This window comes from Aplysia californica, unplaced genomic scaffold, assembly GCF_000002075.1.
Source record: "Aplysia californica isolate F4 #8 unplaced genomic scaffold, AplCal3.0 scaffold01079, whole genome shotgun sequence".
Lineage (NCBI taxonomy): Eukaryota > Metazoa > Mollusca > Gastropoda > Aplysiida > Aplysiidae > Aplysia > Aplysia californica.
In genome coordinates, this window is record NW_004798349.1 from 72,894 (window position 1) to 91,570 (window position 18,677).

The window sequence follows — 18,677 nt, forward strand, 5'->3', positions numbered from 1 at the left end:
AACACACACATGTACTCACTCACATGTACACATACATGTACACACATGCACACACACACACACACATGTAAACACACACACACATGTACTCACTCACATGTACACATACATGTACACACATGCACACACACACACACACATGTAAACACACACACACATGTACTCACTCACATGTACACATACATGTACACACATACACACATGTAAACACACACACACATGTAAACACATGCACACATGTACACACACACACACATGTACACATACATGTACACACATGCACACACACATACACACATGTAAACACACACACACACACATGTACACACACACACATACACACATGTACACACACACACACACACACACATGTACACACACATGTACACTCACACTCACATATTATATACACACACGCACATGTACACACACGCACATGTACACACATGTACACACACGCACATGTACACACACACACACACACATGTACACACACGCACATGTACACACACACACATGTACACACACGCACATGTATACACACATGCACATGTACACACACACACACACATGTACACACACTTGATACATCATAATACCCACATATGTACACACACTTGATACATCATAATACACACACATGTACACACATGCGCACACACATGTACACACACACATGTACACACACATGTACACACACACATGTGCACACAAACACAAACACTCATGATACATCATAATACACACACATGTACATACACACACACACATGTAAACACACACACACACACATGTACACACACTCACACATGATACATCATAATACTCACACATGTACACACACACACTCATGTACACACACACACATGATACATCATAATACACACACACACACATGTACACACACATGTACACACACACTTGTACACACACATGTGAACACACACACACACACACACATTGTGTTTGTCTATCAAAGGTGAATCAAGTTTTGACTATTTTAAGTCTAAAGTCTGTCTTTTATTTGGTGGTCTCAGTTTTGAGTTTGTGTACAATTTTATTCTATTAGATCTAGGTCTTTCTCTTTCTCTCTGTCTTTTTCTTTCTTTCTTTCTCTATCCTTCTATCTCTCTCTATCTTTTTGAGATTATAATAATAATAATAGTAATAAATAATAGTAATACAGTGGAACCTGCCTTAATGGAAACCTGTATAAAACGGAAACCTGTCTTAACGGATTCTCCCCGCTCCCCCCTTGATATATTCCTCTTTATTTACCTGTAGAAAACGGAAACCTGTCCAACGCGGAAACGGAAAGAAAAATCCGCTTCCTTCCGAGGGTTTCCCCTGTCTAAGTCTTAAGTCTAAGACGGAAAATGCTTTGCCCGCTCAGTCCTGATTTGAAACAAAACTCGCAAGTTTAGAGTTCCGTCGGCTATAAACTTAACGCCATGGACGAGAAAGGGGAGTAGGCAAGGAGCTTAGAACTACTTTTAATCTCCTTGGGAGTAGGGGTGCCATTAGGGGGGTAGATGTTACCCCATCATGTGAGCCCTGAGCGATGCAGATGGTCAGTGGAGTGTGGGTGTGAAATCTCACGACTGTCCGTTTGAGTGCTCGAGTAGCGAGCAACTACCGAAACTTTCCTGAGTAGCCAGAAGCCTGAGGTGTGAAATTAGATTGACCAATGCCTGCCGCCCTGATCGCACGGCCAGCCGAGAAAAGAGTTCCTTGAATCGTTGTTACATGATGGTAGTTAGGAGTGGCATTGGTGGGTGGGGCTAAGGGTGGAAGCTAAGGAGATGTTCAAACGTTTCTGTTTTTAATAGGTCCAATGAAAGGCAAGCACTGGTGGTAATTGGATAAGTAGGCTAAAACTGACGCATGTCATTATCAGACAGAATAGCAATTGAGAGGTGTGAAGTTTTGACCACTGCTTGCCGATCAGACAGGATAGCAATTGAGAGGTGTGAAGTTTTGACCACTGCTTGCCGATCAGACAGGATAGCAATTGAGAGGTGTGAAGTTTGGACCACTGCTTGCCGATCAGACAGGATAGCAATTGAGAGGTGTGAAGTTTGGACCACTGCTTGCTGATCAAACAAGCGATCCTTGACCCCACCGGCTGGGCCTTTGACCCCCCCCCTCCCCAAATCCCCCTGTCTAAGACAGAAAATGTCTCGATGGACCCTCTTCTAATACTTCTATTACTTGTACACACACACACACACACACACACACACACACACACACACACACACACACACACACACATATTACTAGCTGGGTTTCCCGTTCGATGAACGGACTCAAAAGAATCGATCGTCAAGTCATTGTGGGATCAGCACGCACTCTTTGTGAAGGAAAGCCTCACTTGTTTACAATGGCGTCTTAGAAGACGGACTTTCCCAAGATTAGATCTAAACGAAACTAATGAAAAACTGAAAATGAAACTAACAGTGACTTCAGACCTCTTACTATAACTGTGCACCCTTTTAAATGATTCTAAACCAAAGTTATTTAAAGGGCATCAAACGAAAGGATCACAGTCGAATTTAGCACCAAGTAAAAAAAGAAAACATGAGGCTATATATATATATCTATATTTGCACTCTTAAAACAGTGCTCAGTATTGCGCGACAATGCGCGATGGTATCGAACGGAAGTACGACTTGAAATAAACAAACCTGGCGGATTTTCTAAAATTACAGGGACAGAAGCGTCGGCCTGCAAAAGCGATTGGCGAAATAAAGAAATTTAGCTTTTTGCAGCAAAACTGTCTCAAACTCAAAACTTTAAAAAAAACACACAAAAAACCCCGAAGGGTGTCATGATCTGGAGAATATTTTAAAGAATCTTTTGGCGAAAACCGCATGCCGATCGATGCAGCCATTAAAAAGCCTTTTGAATAGCAACATTCGGCCACCACAAATAGATAAAATATTATATATATATATATATATAAAACAGTGGGTGTCGCATTCAATGAGGTTGCCGGGACCGGCTTGTTGTCCTCGTTGGATCCGACCTCTCGTTGAACGTGACTGAGGCGAAAGTAAAGAAAGGAGACCAGTTGTTATATTATTACACGATGTACCAATACCAGTCATTAAAACAGTTGTTTCCCCTGATGACGAAAATCTCCAACAGCATCAGTGTTCGCGTGTTTGAGCTGTGTTCTGACCGTTATTTCTGCATTTTAAAATGTGTTTTTCCAGAACAGTTCTCGTGTGGAAACATACCCTCTCACACATAGGCCTTGATCTACATAAAGTAAAGGCGGGAGCTTGGATTTTTTGTTTTAAAGATGAAGGTCTCGATCTAGACCTACCCGTCCAGAGTTCATCCAGTTTCACACAGCCCGCATATCGCGTTCTCACCCACCCCCTCCCATCCCTACCGTAAGCTAACCCTCGCCCATCCTCTTGGCTTTGGGGCCCATATTAGGAGGCACACTAGATCTAGCAATACACTGTGTTAGGAATGGAGGATGGGCCTTGTGCTTCGCGCGAGAAGGAGAGAAAGGAGAACAATTCTTCGCTTTTAGGGCCGTTAATTGCTTTTGTTTGGTTATCGCGACCTCGTTGAAAGCGACTTCGGTCTGTTTGCAACCTCGTTGGAGCCGACGTACATTTACAAAGAGATATAGAGGACAAAATGGGGGATTAAGGATTGCCTCGTTGGAGCCGACTTCTCGCTGAATGTGACCTCGTTGAATGCGACACCCAATATATTCGTATATATAGATCTATATCTTTTTTTCTACATTTGTAGGACCCAGTTGCGTGACAAGAGGCCTGTTGCTTGTCAAGTTGTCAACTGTGTGTCCAATTCCTCCACCAAGTGGCTATGACATGCGCCATGCTGCAACGTCGCCAGTTTCTTAAACACTTGCTTGCCAATACATATTATGTTGTCAGGAGAGTATTTCATAAACACTTACTTGCCAATATATATATATATAATGTTATCAGAGAGTATTGAATTATTGCATCATGTATACTTATTAGGGAGTGGCTACTCGCACGATCTAGGATTTCTGCGCATGTTCCGGGCGAACGAATTCGGTCGATTCCCCGTCTGGCCTGCGTGTTCTGGCCCTTGGGGATTTCTGCTCATGTTCCGTGTTCTGACCCGTGGGGAGTTCTGCGTATGCTCCTTTAAAATTCGCTTGATCAATCGGTCAAGATTCAGTCCCTCACTCGGTCACTCCTCCTTGTCCTCCAAGTCAAGAGTCAGATCGGTCAACATGGCAGCTGAATTATATTCATGGGAAAGACTTTCCCAAGTTTAAGAGACCTGAGGGAAACAATTTCAAAATGTTGCCACTTTTCACGTGAACCATTCGTATTGGCAGATTGCAGAAAAATCGGTGCGGAAAACTCCAAACTATTGAAGAAATGAGAATGCCCCAAAACGACACGGATAGGTTGATGTCTTGGAGGAACTATTAATCTAGGAGAGGCCGCGAGTCGCGTAACGTGAAGCCGCTGCAGACGACGGTCGGCCATGTTTGTGAGATCAGCTCAGTTCTCTCAGTTGTAAACTTAGTGTCGACCGAATGGCAGTTTGCGTAGCGTTCGGGTCCGGTGGGCCTCTCATTCAAAGGTCCTGGGTTCGAATCCGAGTAGTGACGGAAACATTTTGTTCTCTAAAATTCTACTTTCTCTTTCGTCTGCTTTCATCTCCACTTTCTGCCCCTACCTCCTCAGGGCTCCGGGCTCTTTCTGCAGCCTTTCTACTGCTACTCCTTGGCTCCTTCTTACCTCTGTCTTTCAGCCACACCCCTGATCTTCTGGTAGGAAAGATCTACCCCTAGCCTTCTCGGACAAGGGCGAAAAAATCTCGGAGGTCGCGTATGCAAGTTGCGCAAATTAAAGGTCCCTTGGTGGTCTAAAATCGATAAGAGTAGGCTTCGGTCGCCACCCAGGCAAAATTCAAAATTTTCTACCAACTTAAAATGTTTAATGTGTCCTCGCACTCATATATGACTTATGCAGTTGCGAGTGCCGTAAAACACTTATTAGACCTACGAAAAATGTTTTTAGAAATATCAGTCTCCAGCAATGGCACTGAACTTGATGACGAAGTGCCTTCTGATTTAGCCGTTTATATTTTTGTTTTGATCCTTATTATCCCAATTTCTTCTCTGAAACAAGTAAAAAAATTATCTTACCGTCACAATGTGTATACATAGTACATGTATTACCACATGTTCGACTGAGTGAGATGGTAATTTGATGTAAGTAAGATTTCTTACTGTCCTTATTATATTGTTACTATTAAGAAGTCTTCGTTTTTGTAAAAATAATGAAGTTCGACTACCAAAAACTCAGAAAATGTTATCATCCCGTTTATAATTTTGTTTTGATCTTTATTATACCAATTTCGTCTCTAAAACATGTAAAACAGAATATCTTACCATCACAATGTGTATACATAGTACACGTATTACTGTAAATATTCGACTAAATGAGCTGGTAATTTGATGCAAGTAAGATTTGTTAACATCCTTATTTCATTACAACTGTACGTGAGTGCTCATAATACTGTAATTAACATTGACAAAGAAATTTTGAGAGACAATGGAGTCCGAGCAGCTTGTTTTGAAAGGAGATTACGCTGCGTACGCTGCATTGTTTTGGACTTACAAAGATGGCGGCAGGCTCGATAAGCTCCGCCCTTTCAGCTTCAACTTGGTTGGAACTATTGAGCGGGCGACGCAACGTTAGGGCCTCTCCCTAGACGGTCATATAATCAGGCCACCTGCGCGCTACTGACCTAGATTCCTTGTGGGCTGACACACCCGTGTAGATCATTAGTAGTGATAAGCCCACGCAGGGTGCGGCGGTCAGTTTGAATTGTTGTTTGCTCATGCTTTGACATTGGATTATTTCTGCCTAATGCAGTTTGCTTTTCAAGTCATCTGGATTATGTGAATATTTTCTACATCATTGTGTGTGTTGAGGAACAGAAGTGGTGACTAATTAATTAATTAATTAAAATTGACCAACAGTTTTGAGATCGCAAATTTGAAGTGCTGTTTGGCTGCACTGTAGGCCTACTGTTCATTTTCAGATTCTTCATCACCACAGTACTCAATGCTTTTTTCATCTGGATTGTGTGAATATCAAATATCTCTTCCATCAGTGTACGTGTTTAGCTTAAACCTATATAGTGAAGTTTTGACCGTGAAAGTTTAATTCATATCTGTCTAAAATCCATGTCTACACAGTGGAGGCCCCCCTCCTGATCCGCACAGTCTTCACTGACTTAGAGCCTCTCTATGCATACAACCAATAAAAACTAACTCTCCATCCTATCCCTAGATCTACTTTTAGATTTAGATTAGTTTGTAACACAAACAATATGCTAAAAGGACCATGTAGATATAAATCTATATATCTAGACTCTGAGCGTCTAGGGGTCCACCCTTGTTAGGTAGGGAAAAGTATACGGATAATAATTATGGGGGAGCTCCTTTGTGTTTTTCCCGGCCTGCATTGTATATATATATATTAATATCTGCTGTTCTTTCACAGTGCTTACATGCTTCTCTTCTAGGCCTATTTATTGCTTTCATCATGTGTGGTTATGACTCTGTTGGACTATGACTGACACCTTCAAAATAAACTGAAGGAATAAGAACAACAATGGGAAGAAAATGCTCAGTTGGTGGATGCAAAACTGGCTATGACAGTCAGAAAGGTGCAGAAAAGGTGACCTTGTATGGATTTCCTTCGGATGAAACAGAATGTTGGGCATGGATTGCTAGCTTACCAAACATTTTATCCTAGGAAAAGGTGTCAAGATCAAAAAACATATCAGCGTGTGCCCTCCATTTCCGTAAAACTCTAACTCAACTCAACTTTCTGTCTTTCCATCGTTTTTGTCTGTCTAGAATTTTTTTTTTTACATGTCCATTAGTTGGAACACAAACACAGGGAACCTAAACCATTGAGAGAGAGAGAGAGAGAGAGAGAGAGAGAGAGAGAGAGAGAGAGAGAGACTAAGAGAGAGAGAGATTGAGAGGGGGAGAGAGAGAGAGGGGGAGAGAGAGAGAGATAGATAGATTGAGAGGGGGAGAGAGAGGAGGGAGAGATTGAGAGAGAGAGAGAGAGAGAGAGAGACTAAGAGAGAGAGACTAAGAGAGAGAGAGGGGAGAGAGAGAGATTGAGAGGGGGAGAGAGAGAGAGATAGATAGATTGAGAGGGGGAGAGAGAGGAGGGAGAGATTGAGAGAGAGAGAGAGAGAAGGGGAGAGGGAGAAAGAGACCGCCTAGCCGTGGCCGTTGTAATCATTATATTATCATTACGAAGGTCACTGCTTGCTGTGGGCCGAAGCCTGAGCGGCCGGTGTGCCAGCCCACAAGCAAGGTGTGTAGTTCTTGGGCTGCGCTGCCTGATTTATGATCGCCTAGGCCTTTCCCTATATAGTTACTCCAAGGGTTGATGTATTCTTAAATGTGAAGTATAGTATGGATGCTGCATTTCTATTGTTAGTGACTTTGTCACCGGTATTCCGATGAATGATAATAATTAAATAAGTAATAAAGGGTGATAAATCTAGGGAATCTACAATAATGTAGTCAATTCGCGAGGGAAACCAGACAACGACAAAAATAGATGGCGGAAAAACATCATCTATGATCTATTTTGGGCCAATCACAGAGGTATGCTAGGTGCTCTCAATAGCTTTATGTCGCTCGGAAGGCCGCTAGGCCGTGTATACGCTACCTAATATGGGTGCGCACTAGGCGATCATCGTCTAGGGTGCGCACTATGGATGGGATCGCCCGACTCGGTCGCCTCAAAAACAAAATTGTTTGTTTTCAGTTTCATGCGATCGAGTCGGGCGATCGGCCCGATCCAGCCGTAGTGGGCACCCCGCTAGGCGATCATAAATCAGGCAGCGCAGCCCAAGAACTACACACCTTGCTTGTGGGCTGACACACCGGCCGCTCAGGCTTCGGCCCACAGCAAGCAGTGACCTTCGTAATGATAATAATGATTACTACGGCTAGGCGGTCTCTTTCTCCCTCCCCCCCTCTCTCTCTCTCTCCCTCTCTCTCTCTCTCTCTCTCTCTCTCTCTCCCTTTCAATCTCTCCCTCCCCTCTCTCTCTCCCTCTCAATCTCTCCCTCCCCCCCCCCTCTCTCTCTCTCTCTCTCCCCCTCTCTCTCTTTCTCTCTCTCTCTCTCTCTCTCTCTCTCTCTCTCTCTCTCTCTCAATGGTTTAGCTTCCCTGTGTTTGTGTTCAAACTAACGGACATGTAAAAAATTATTCTAGACAGACAAAAGCGATGGAAAGACAGAAAGTTGACTTGAGTTGAGTTAGAGTTTTACGGAAATGGAGGGCACACACTGATATGTTTTGACACCTTTTCATAGGATAAAATGTTTGGTAAGCTAGCAGTTCATGCCCGACATTCTGTTTCATCCGAAGGAAATCCATACAAGGTCACTTTTTCTGCACCTTTCTGACTGTCATAGCCAGTTTTGCATCCACCAACTGAGCATTTTCTTCCCATTGTTGTTCTTATTCCTTCAGTTTATTTTGAAGGTGTCAGTCACAGTCCAACAGAGTCATAACCACACATGATGAAAGCAATAAATAGGCATAGAAGAGAAGCATGTAAGCACTGTGAAAGAACAGCAGATATTAATATACAAAGCAGGTCGGGAAAAACACAAAGGAGCTCCCCCATAATTATGATCCGTATACTTTTCCCTACCTAACAGGGGTGGGCCCCTAGACGCTCAGAGTCTAGATAAATATAGATTTATATCTACATGGTCCTTTTAGTCTACTGTTTGTGTTACAAACTAATCTAAATCTAAAAGCAGATCTAGGGATAGGATGGGGAGTTCGTTTTTAGTGGTTGTTTGCATAGAGAGGCTCTAAGTCAGTGAAGAGTGGGGGGGGGGGGGGGGGGGCCTCCACTGTGTAGACATGGATTTTAGAATGGATTTAGACAGATATGAATTAAACATGCACGGTCACTATAGGTTTAATCTAAGCACGTACACTGATGGAAGAGATATTTGATATTCACACAATCCAGATGATTTGAAAAAAAAACTGCATTAGGCCTCAGCTAAAAGAATCCAGGCATTCACTGAGTACGATGGCGATGAAGAATCTGAAAATGAACAGTAGGCCTACAGTGAAGCCAAACAGCACTTCAAATTTGCGATCTCAAGACTGTTGGTCAATCTTAATTAATTAATTAATTAGTCACCACTTCTGTTCCTCAACACACACAATGATGTAGAAAATATTCACATAATCCAGATGACTTGAAAAGCAAACTGCATTAGGCAGAAATAATCCAGTGTCAAAGCATGAGAAAACAACAATTCAAACTGACCGCCGCACCCTGCGTAGGCTTATCACTACTAATGATCTACAAGGTTGTGGGCTTACTACACGGGTGTGTCAGCCCAGAAAGAATCTAGGTCAGTAGCGCGCAGGTGGCCTGATTATATGACCGTCTAGGCACCCCGTATAAGACAAAGACTAGATCTAGGTGACCGGCTCCGGGTGGGCAGAAAATGCTAGCCACCCGAGGTCGCAGAAATCCCCACGGGCCCGTAGCGTCAGGCTACTCGACCGAATTCGGTCAACTAACCTGACGCTAGACACCCTCGATCGAGCGAGTAGCCTGACACTAGCCTGACGCTAGCCACCCTAGATCGGGCGAGTAGCACCGGCCTACTTATTATCGTTCCCGAGATTGCCGAGGATAGCGATGCACGTCCGTGCACAATTGAGCACTGTGCTGAAGTTGAAGTCCGGACATTGACTTTGGTTCAGAATGCTTTGTTAGCAAACGTACTGATCAATTGTTTCATGACCAGATGGGGGATGTACGGTAGGTCAGTTTTACAAGTGCCGAAGATTAGAGGTCTATGTTTGAATAGTTTGATAGGAAAGAAGAAGCAAACCATACCAGAGCACCCGCCAACCACACACAGAGTTGAGCTTTAGTCCAAGCAGCTTTTGCAGAATCTGAGAAACAAAAAAGTGTTGAAGACCGTTCGTTATTTTACAGGGACGAGACCGAGAGAAACAAGAGCATGGACGTGACGTGGACGATACAAAAGTAAACTGATCAGGTGCTTCCATATATATCAGTATCAGGCTGGAATTTGATTTCTAACTACATGTAGTTTGGCCCCATACCCAGCTCAAAGTGCTCCACGATACAAATCATGGTTTGTTGGGATACTAGATCTATGGTCGCTCAAGCTGTTTTATCTTTATGGTTGTGTTTAGTTTTGGTGTTGTCGAACTGTAGCGAGCCTTTCCAGCAAATTTTGATTATATCAGATTCTATTTCTTTCCAGTACAAAGTGTTCGATTAGACCTCTATGTTTACCTTGAAAATCTAGTTCGTTAACGTGTTCTGACTCCGGGAGAGGGTTTGGAATAGGTCGATTCTGAGCCATGGTACTACGAAACTGGTCTCAGAAGAGACCTCATCCATTTGGGGTTCATTCTGTTTCCATACGTTTGTGTTCTCGGTAATACTTAGCTTACTCCGGCTACTCAGTTGTGTGCAAAGAAGGAAAAACGTGTTGAACATGTAGGCCTAAAATAAACCCAAAAATGCGCACTGAGCGAACCGGAACAGCTGATGCGCAAGGAGTGCTATTCCTATTCTTCTTCTGGAGAAACGAAAGAGAGCTTTCAAAGCGACACCTGAACCAATGCGCGGACTTCCGCAAACACTTTTTTGGCCGAGTGAACTGCATGTATCTTGCTCTGTGTACAATCTTTGGTCCTACCAAAGAGGTTATAATAGTATTAGAGGTCGCAGCTGTGACGTCACCCACGTAAAATAAAACTCACTGGCTGTGCAGGCCACTCAGCTCGCTTTGTCGCAATTTTTGAGAGGATTAGAAACAGCGCTGTCAGTCGAATCTGTCACTCGCAACACCTAGGTCTTCATAGAATTTGAAGGTCAGTCAAGTTTTATTGGAAGTTTTCTTTTTGTTTGCTGTTATTTAATCATACATACACGATACATATATATACACAATAACCGCACCTGTTGACCGATTGCGGGAAATGCTCTTTAATGTGGGCTACAAATGAGCAGAGATATAATAATTAATTTGATGCAGGCTTCTTGTTTTTTTCCCCCGGGCGGGGTGGGGGAGGGGTTGGAGGAGACAAAATGAGTAATTGAGTTTGTTAAGAAAAATGACAATTTCATATCAAAATGGATTGCTTTTATGTCATGTTGTTTACACTCTTCTTCTACTAGAGATGCAAAGGCTAGGTCTTCAGAGAGTATATGGGGGTTAAAACTGGGTTCATTATTTAATATAGGCTAGGCTAGGCCTATCAGTTCTGAAGAAGACTTTTTTGTGTAGTTCATTTATTATAAACGGTAGATGATGATTTCATCTGTGAACACGGACTAAAAGGGACAATGAATGATACAGGTAGGCTACATAATAAATAACATGACAATGAATGATACAGGTACATAACAAATAACATGACAATGAATGATACAGGTACATAACAAATAACCTGACAATGAATGATACAGGAACATAACAAATAACCTGACAATGAATGATTCAGGTACATAACAAATAACATGACAATGAATGATACAGGAACATAACAAATAACATGAAATAATGTGGGGTACACAACATAACGTACAGGGAACATGAACTAAACATCTTCACTGTAACTCGTAACCATACAAATTTGTTATTGCCTCAAAATGAGCAACTGACTGTTGGCTGGGATGTATTGTGAAGCACTGACTGTATCGATCCTGTGCGCACACACAAAGAGCGTTGTTTAACATCGGACACAAAGTTATTGAGGCTAGATCAAGGAGTTTAGAACTAATGGAGCCTCCTCTCTCTCTTCGCGGCGCCACGAGCAGCACGCCGCGGTGGGGATCAAATATGGCCGCCGAGTGTGGGCTAAATCACGAACTGTGGCGGTTCTTTTTATAGAATCTTATCGGGCTGGGCCACGTTGTGGGGGTGGGCGGGGTGGGGGAATGCACGCAAGGAAGAGGGGATGGAGCAGGGATGAAAGAGGTGGGGCGGGCCTTGGGAAGGGACGAAGGAGAATGGGAAAAATTAAATAACAGACAGACAGACAGACTCTGTGTGTGATACGAACTATTCAATTCTTTAAGAGTTTTATGTTATAATCTAGTTAAAAAATCAGAAAGATGTGTAAAATAAGAAGAAAACTTGTCCAAGTAACATAAAATTATCAAACATACCAAATTATAAAGATAATCTTTCAAGATGCCCAAATATTTAATTATTAGAAATGGATAAAAATATACTTTAAAACTGAATTTAAGATATTATGATTGCATGATTCTAGGCGTGTGCCATAACTAACTTTATGTGTAAGGAATAGGGGTGACCTTATTTAGGCCACATATGGCCTAAATAAGCTAAACCCCCCTCCCTTACCTTATTTAGGCCACACCTGTGGCCTAAATAAGCTAAAAACCCCTCCCTTACCTTATTTAGGCCACACCTTTTATACAAAGTCACAGAAATATTCCTTTTGTGCTTATTGAGGTGCAGTGCAGGGTGATTTTACCTGCAAGGATAATTGGACAAAAAGGGCAACATCTTTATTGCTAATGGTCATATTTAGACAAATCCTATATCATTGTCTTTTTTTTCTTAACTGCTCATGGTTATTAAAGAGTAAGCCAACTAGGCAGTAATTTCGGATTCCTAATACTAATATTATGGGCATTCTTAAAATTTTAAAACTTGTTTTTACCGCTTTTCTCAACGTAAAACGGATTCCGTAAAAAAACAAAACAACAATGACCTTATCTTTCTTATATTCAAAGTATTGTGCATATGTATGTGTGAAACTATCTATGCTTTCATGTACATGAAAAAAGCTAATAAAGGCAAGCAAAATGTTCTTCAGAGACATAGATCTAGTAGTAGGCCCACTGGAATTTTTTTATAAACCGGGAAAGATGACCAGAAAATAACAAAATTATTTTATGATCTTCACTTGCACTTGCAATTTTTTGGACAAATTATAGTCTACCTCATTGTCTTTTTTTCCCCGCATTTTTCTTCACTATTCATGACAACTGGCATGTATTGTTTTCCGTTATTATCAAAAAAGTGGATAGGCGGACTACGGGGTCTATCTAGCCAAAAGGATAGGTGGACCCCGGGGTCTACCTAACAAAATGCTAGGTTTTAAGATGTGAACCCCAGAGTCAGCGTAGTGAAATAAGTAGTAGATCTAGGTTTAACTAAGGATCGGTGGACCCCGGGGTCAACATAGTGAAATAAGTAGATCTCAGTTTATTTTATAGTGGGACTGGCGGAGCCCGTGGTCAACGTAGTGAAATTATAAGTAGAAATAGGTTTAATTAAGGATTGGTGGACCCCGGGGTCAACCTAGTGAAATCAGTAGATCTAGGTTTAATTAAGAATTGGTGGACCCTGGGGTCAATGTAGTGAAATAAGTACATGTAGATTTAGGTTTAATTTTAAGGATTGGTGGACCCTGGAGTCAACGTATTGAAATAAGTAGGTTTAAGGTGGACCCCAGGGTCTACCTAACGAAATACTAGTTACGTTTTTAGAATAGGAGGAACCTGCAGTCACCGTAGTAAAATAAGTAGGTTTAATCAAGGTGTCCCGGGGGTCCACCAATCCTTAATTAAACCTTCTTATTCCTCTACGGCTATGGTGACTTCGGGGTCCACCAATCCTTTTAAAATTAACCTTACTTGTTTCACTACGGTGACCCCGGGGTCCACCTGTCCTAAAACCTAGTATTTCGCTAGGTAGACCCCGGGGTCCACCTTAAACCTGCTTATTTATCACTACGTTGACCCCGGGGTCCACCAATCCTTACTTAAACCAAACCTTATTTCACTATGGTGACTCCGGGGTTCACATCCTAAAACCTAGTATTTCGCTCTGCAGACCCCAGAGTCCACCTATCCTCTACAGGACTAAACTATTATCAATTTGCAATTTTCATTGATTAGCATATAAAAAAAAAAATATTGAATCAAGAGACTCGCTGTCTAAAAAGTCCACTGATAATGCTATTCTTTTCAAAGAAAATGGCACAATTTGATTTTATGACATGTTGAAAAAAAGAGTTTTAAAATATCCCGAAAACAACATAAAATGATTTTATATAGATCTCTCTCTCTCTCTCTCTCTCTCTCTCTCTCTCTCTCTCTCTCTCTCTCTCTCTCTATATATATATATATATATATATATATATATATATGTGTGTGTGTGTGCTTGTGTGTGAGTATTTTATTATGTATACTAAAAGACTGAGCAGAGGCTTACAATGTAAATTCTGTGCTCTACAAGTAGAGAAAATATTAAGTTTGCGCAAAACAGATTTTAGAAAAAAAAGTTGGATCTAATTATTCTAATACAAGTAAAAGGGATTGTTATGCTGAGATTTGTTATTATTGACTCTGGAAATACAGTTACTTGCTGAATCTAAAAGTAACTAGAACTGTGCAATTCGTTTTATTTCAATTCCAAAGCCCAAAGGCATAGCAATAATAAGTTAGATCTAGATCTAGCAGTTGTAGGCTCTCTGGCTGCTTCTAGCATAGGCCTGCTACTACTGATTCTAGACAGGGAATCTAGATTTTGCTATTGCCTGCACTATTAAAGTCAAATATATGGTAAAATAAAAACAAAACTGAATTTTTTTCAGTCAGTACATCCCAATTGCCATAGCCGCACATATTAATAGTTGAATAATGCGATACCGCAGCAACACGTTATCACAGTGTGCAGAGGAGAGCGAGGTGCCCGGTCGATTCGGTGGTTCAGCTTTTGTAGATCTATGCATTTTTTACGGAAAGCCCTATTACCTAACCCTCTTACTAGATCTATTAGTGTTGTGAAAACTTCAACCTCTACAGCTCAGGCGTCAAAAGATGCTGGAAAATAATAATACGTCCTGAAGTTTCATAATTTATTTTTATACAGAATAACACGGTACACAGCCAGTAGTTTTTATTTCATCGAGTTATAAAAATGGCCTTCGTATAAAAATTGCCTTGTTTTCAGAAGCAAATTCTAATAGTTCTAGTTCTACCGAATCGATTTTCACGCGAATTCAACCATTTTGATGATCTTTCTTTTCCTTTTAAAAAGATGTAGATCTAGGCCTGTCGGATGTGGCAGTGCGAATAACACTGAGTTGTTTAGATCTAGACCCATCAAAACACGAGGCTTCGTGGTCGATCACAAAAGTCTACAGGGCTTATCGAGGCCGATTCGCCCTCAGCACGTTCACTAAACTGCCTACTAGATAGAATCTACTACCAAATATTCTCTACACGATCTTTGCTACTACTACTACTAGGCCTACTAGCCAGTACTACTACGAGACAGTACGAGAGAGTGTCACTCAGGCAAAGATAGTGTAACTTTGACTCAGCCACGTAGTGTACACTCTTTTTATACCCCAAATTTAACCCGGAAGTCCATTCGGAGGATTTGACCTTTTCACTTGACCAAAGTGTGCCAAAATGGTAGCCTAGCTTTTGCCCCTCCATGAAGGAAAAATCTGGCCCTCATTCAAACCATTGGGATTGAGCAAAATTTTGCGTATTGTGCTTTGTTCTTTACAATATATCATTATGGTTATGATTTATAAGTTGTACACTGAGACAAAACCGTACTAAATGAGAAAGGTGCACCATTATGAAAGTGGAACGAACTCAGTTGCCTGAAAAGGGTAGTTTGAGCATGTGTGGCCTAAATAAGCTAAACCCCCCTCCCTTACCTTATTTAGGCCACAGTCCACTGTGGCCTAAATAAGCTAAACCCCCATCCCTTACCTTATTTAGGCCATATGTGGCCTAAATAAGCACTCCCAAGGAATAGCGAACACAACAGAGGGTCGATGCCAGCTTTATCTGATTGCTAACAGTATGTCTTGGTCTATAAATAATAATATTATTGATTACAATAATTTTGTTTCCTGGTTTTCACAAAGTAGAGGGCACAATGATTTCAAATATTCTTTAAAAAGAGATAACAGCACCTTTTGAGGTGTGATCGCATGCATGAGCGTAGATGACCTTTGAAGGTTATCTTCTTCTTTTTTTTTTTGTTCAGTAAAGTATGATATGGAGAGCAGCGTTTTTAGTCCCTTATTACACTCCGGGGGGGGGGGGGGGGGGGGGGGATAATTTATCTCAGTGATGACTCTTGTGTATTAAAATTTGATGTTGCTTTGTTTGGTGTTTTTTTTTAACAGCAGAATCTTAAGTGAACCGGAATTAATGATTGTGGGATCTTGGGTGAAGACTGCAACAATAGAATTAAACCGAGTATAGTTCTATCTAACAAGACTCAAACTCTTATCCACCCCATCCAACCCTCTCCCCTCATCTGATATGGTTTGGTGTTTCTTTAACATAGAAAATATTCATCATTATTGTTGTTGAGTATTGATTTCATATTCTAATGGAGCCTCCACATATCTACATTTAGACAACAGTAGCATCTAATTTGCACACACAATGGAAAACAATATAAATGTATAATATGTATATACATACACATACATAATAATTTTTATTATATATATATATATATATATATATATATATATATATATATATATATATATATATATATATATAAATAAATAAAAGAATAAGAATACTTCTAAAAAAATTGAGTATCTCGGTCTTTCTGCTGGGATGTTGTATCCCTTTCAGCCTGGGTTGGCCTTGGCATAAAGCGCCGGGGCCAGCCTCTTATGAATGTTAATGATCTAAATTGTGTTGCTGGGGGCATAAAAACACTTTCATTCAAATTTTTTAAAAGGAAAACAACTTAACTGTGAAAACTTCGGTCCACTGCAGCATCATACCGGTTCTTACACTTAAATACAACACACATATATGCAAGGCATTTTTACTAATTGACTTGCCTAATCTCAAGGACCTCGGAATAAAACCTTCTTTCTTATATCTAGATTTCAGTGCGTGAGTCGGGGATTCGCGCAGCGCAGGTAGACCACAGTTCCGCCGCGAGAGAGGGCTCCTACCTACTCCTATCAGGCGTGCGGTGCCGCCGACAGAGCATCCTCCATTACTTTTAATCTCCTTGGGCTAGATCAAAAAACTTTTCTTCATAAATTATTTAAATCTCTCCAACAGAGAGGTTTAAATATGCCTTGGCCTAGGCCTACAACCTCTTATTGATCCTCAAATAGCCAACACGTAGAAAAAACGGGGCTCTTGTGGCCTTGAAGTGAAGGTGTTGGCCTCTCTTTCAAAGGTCCCGCGTTTGAATCCGGATAGCGACCGAAACATTTTCTTCTCTAAAAATTGTCTCCTTTCACCTCATTTCCTGCTCTCTAGCAATGTTCTGTCGTCTGCTTTCGTCTCCTCTTTCTGCCCCCCCCCCCAACCCCTTCACCTCCTTTGCCCCCTCCCCTGGACTCCAGGCTCTTTCTGCAGCGTTTCTACTGCTATAACTCCTTGGCTCCTTCTTAATTACTGCTGTCTTTCAGCCGCACCCCTGATCTTCTGGTAGGTCAAAGATATGCACCTAGTCTTCTCGGACATGGGAGAAAAATCTCGGAGGGCTCGTGTGCAAGTTGCGCACGTTAAAGGTCCCTTGGTGGTTTAAAATCGATAAGTAGGCTTCGTTTAGAGAACCTTAAGTCTAGTGCTGTAATCCCATTTCCCGCCAGACAGAAATTTATAGTATTTCCTATATATATAGATCTAGGCCTAAAATGAATCTAGGAAGAAACGTTTTTAAATTTAGCCTCAGTTGTGGAAAAAATAATATGAATAAATGTAGACAAATTGATGTACAAAGTATAAGGGCGACATTAGTCAGCTGTTACACTGTAGAGATATTTGAGGATAAGTTGCACCAATGATTTTTGACCGCACTAGGCCTATACAACTGGGTACAGTTGGTAGCGGAGAATCTTTGGATACATAAAACTTCACGGCCAAGCAATGGACTTTTAAAAGTTTTATCTACGTGTGTGTTTATTGTATATACCTCTCTACTAGGCCAATAGGAATGGATCGATATTTTACTCTTCAAAACTCGGACGACTACCGCTAGATACAGGAAGTGAGACAGACCCCCTAAACAATGGCACTTTGGTCACACTGGTCGTACCTCGTAGGAGACGAAAAGGTAGGGGTGATATTTTTATATTAGATTAGATTTATATTAGGCTGCAGTGTTTTTTCCTCTACTCTTTAAGTCGAAACAAATGTAGGACATTTTGGGGCTCTTTGGAAATTGCCTTCCCGTTTGTTTACAAGAAACAGAAGGGATTGCTAGATTGAGATCTAGATTCTAGATTATTAGATGATCTAGAATCTAGATCTAGATCTAGAGATCTAATCTAGATCTAGAGTCCATATAGAATATATATGTATAGAAGATTCTATGTTACAGCTATGAACACCATCCTACAAAGCGACGCATAAGCAAGTGCCAGTAATAGTAATACTTCTTCTGCCTTTTTGGGGAAGGACTTCCGTAACGAGCGACCACCCCATCAAACACAATAAAGAAGAGGCCTAGACCTAACCCTAACCCTACCCCTAACCCTACCCCTACCCCTAACCCTAACCCTACCCCTACCCCTACCCTTACCCCTACCCCTACCC

General features: G+C 41.4%; 1 protein-coding gene across 1 annotated transcript in view; it reads left to right on the top strand.

Moving 5' to 3' along the window:
• Nucleotides 1-10,685: 10,685 nt before the first annotated feature.
• LOC101848707 (rho guanine nucleotide exchange factor 10-like protein) overlaps nt 10,686-18,677 on the top strand; it is a gene marked incomplete in the record, with an annotated part of 72,194 nt that continues 64,202 nt past the window's right edge. Inside the window, 2 exon segments of the mRNA XM_035973250.1 lie at nt 10,686-10,963; nt 18,066-18,195.